Raw genomic sequence first — 2,707 nt, 5'->3', positions numbered from 1 at the left:
TCAATAATCACCATACTAAAAGACAAATCGGTGCTAGCAATATGAGTGAAACTACAAACGCATCAATTTTTTTCACTGAAAAATATTGTATGAAACAATCGATTGCGTTCATCGCAAAAGCTTTTGGTTAAATAAAACTGGCGCGTATTTCATATTCAAATCGATGGGTTATTTATACAAAATTGTATTGCATCAAATATGATGTCAGCAAATACTAATGTGTAGACAGATGATTATTCTTTATATGTATATAAAACAAAAAGTGGATGAAACTTCCTCTAAGAAGAAGGCGGATAAGAAATAGACAGACAATGTGTGTTTTTTGTGTGTTTTGAACCAGTGGTTCTAGCAATTATTATCGATAAACATTTTATTTGTGTCTGCACCCCACGTCACACACAAATTGCGAATTTCAAATGTTTAAAAAAGCCAATTGTGTAAACAGAAGAATTTCTACCGAAAATTTAAGGAGAAAGAAAGAAACACTGTCGTATTTGTCATTCTGAATCACTAGCTTTCAAGAAAGTGGCGCTGGTTTCAATAGCAAACTGAAAGTTTGTATGTTATGGTTATCGTATTCTCTTTATATTTCATCGAAAAAGTTCAATGCTCTGGCGCTTTTTGTTAATGTTGTTTGTGATTTTCCAGTGGCAGAAATAAAAAAAAGAATCAATTGGTTTCTCCAAAGAGTTCAAAACTATTCGAAACGGATTAATCCAGAACGAAAATCTGAAAAAAATACGTAAATTTATCAAAGTATTGGACCAACGACAACAAAGCGTTTGACGGTGATCGAACCAAAGCCAAACGATCATATAACACTGAACAATGCATAGAAGATTTGAGAACGATTCAGGAAGCGTCTAGTGATGGAAAAAACAATTGGGCGAACGAAGGTGAGCAATATTCTGCATTGCACTGTCGACAATGGGCATTTGCATTCCCAATTCTTGTGCGCCATCACTTATGGCGACTATATTGAATGATTATTTGGATTCAAATGGAGCTGTTGACATAAGTATTGACCAAGGCTCCTGCCACTTAAAAGACGACAATAAAACTTTTTTTTCAGCTATAAAAGAACGAGGCGTAAATTCTTGCAGATTTTTATATCATTGTGCTTTCAAGCAGTAGTGGAGAAGGTACGGACTCAGATACACTGTACTTCAGTACTATTAATTGGTAAATAATCATGGCGGCTCCATATTATTGCAAAAAGCACAAATGGTATCAAGCCTTCACACGTTCTTTTCATGTAAGTCCTTTTTCCATCGACCTCATAAATGCTACAAATTGAGAACATTATTGATACAAATCTGATGTTACAAATCGTCGTTAGCCACATAATAAACACTAATAACCAGTGTTCTCAACGGGCTCGAAAATTGCGCCCGAGTCCGTCCGAAGTCCGAGCATTTGTGATCGAGACCGCCCGCTGCCCGACCGAGCAACGCCCGATCGGGCCGATAGATATTTTTTTTCTGAGAAAAAAGTGGGAAAAGCATGACTTTTTGATTTTTTTCAACGTTTTTTATTAAAAAAAACTAGAAAAAATTGCTTTTTCTGTATAATTTTGTGTGACCGAAGGCCGACGGGTCATATATCTAAACCGAGGCTGACCGATATCCGACGAAACTTCGATCGGGCAGGTCCGACCGACGGTCGGGCTTGTATCATCGGTCGGGCTTGCGAACTCTGCTAATAACGGTACCGTATGCCACTGGCATAGTAGTAATAATAACTTCTATGGAACCAATTTTTTGTTACAACGAGGTGGCAATCACTTGTATGCAACAAAATATGGATAGCAGTTACAATACATGTGGCAAAGTACGATTTGCCACAAATATCGCCACTATGGGAACAAAATGTCTCCATTCGCCATCTTTTTCATTCATTTTGCACGTGTTTGCCGAAACGAAGAGAATAAAATATTTTTTAATAAAAGATTATGAATGAAAACATCAAGAATATTCATAAAAACCATATGTAATCTTATTATAAAGCATCATTGACGGTTTTTGATATAAAAATGTTGTATCGAACTCCCACCGCTTACGTGTACAATGCAAATCAAATGTATTTCAGTGTGGCGCTAGTAGCATGTAGTTTGCCTTAGACGCAGCGCTCGCTAATTTGCTACAAGAATTGCAACAAATTTTCGAATAAATTTTTTATTCTGGAACAAAATTGCTACAAAAATTCTGAAAAAGTTGTGGCAAATTTGTGTCAATCAAATTTAGTGGCAGTTAAGTTCCAAAGATGTGGCGATTGGGTTCTTTGCAACTCAGAAAGATGTGGTATAAGGGGCATATAAGCTCCGCCCCTTGCGCTGTTTTGGTGGCAAATCAATATTTGCAACCGATTTGGAATACATTTTCTTTGGTGGCATAGATGTTGTATATATATCTAATTTCAGCTTTATGAATCAATATTGACACACAGACCAACACTCTGAACCATACTTATTCTGTAAACTTGAGAGCGTTGATCGTTAAAATTGCAACCAATTGGCACCGTTAGCCTAACTGTTCGAATATATCATATTCATATTGGGGCCGCCTTTATTTGCAGTCACTTTTTTCTTCATTCACAGACACTGTGGCTGTTGCTTACTTGAAAAGAGAGCATGTAAATGCTAAGGAATGGAATATAGCACACGAGTTGTCAAGTCACATTCTAACGAGTTGCAGAAAAATGATTTAGT

The 2,707-nt window shown here is 36.6% G+C and overlaps 1 long non-coding RNA gene across 1 annotated transcript; it reads left to right on the top strand.

Annotated features, from left to right (window-relative positions):
* The first annotated feature begins 469 nt into the window (after positions 1–469).
* Positions 470–2,656, top strand: LOC129572222 (uncharacterized). The gene is made up of 3 exons (XR_008688413.1): positions 470–558; positions 649–896; positions 2,597–2,656. It is a non-coding gene; the product is annotated as an uncharacterized LOC129572222 (long non-coding RNA).
* Positions 2,657–2,707: the final 51 nt, after the last annotated feature.

The sequence above is a fragment of the Sitodiplosis mosellana genome, unplaced genomic scaffold (genome assembly GCF_009176505.1).
Source record: "Sitodiplosis mosellana isolate CC-2019 unplaced genomic scaffold, AAFC_SMos_1.0 Smas_scaffold_4483, whole genome shotgun sequence".
Lineage (NCBI taxonomy): Eukaryota > Metazoa > Arthropoda > Insecta > Diptera > Cecidomyiidae > Sitodiplosis > Sitodiplosis mosellana.
This window is presented reverse-complemented; position numbering and strand designations above follow the sequence as displayed.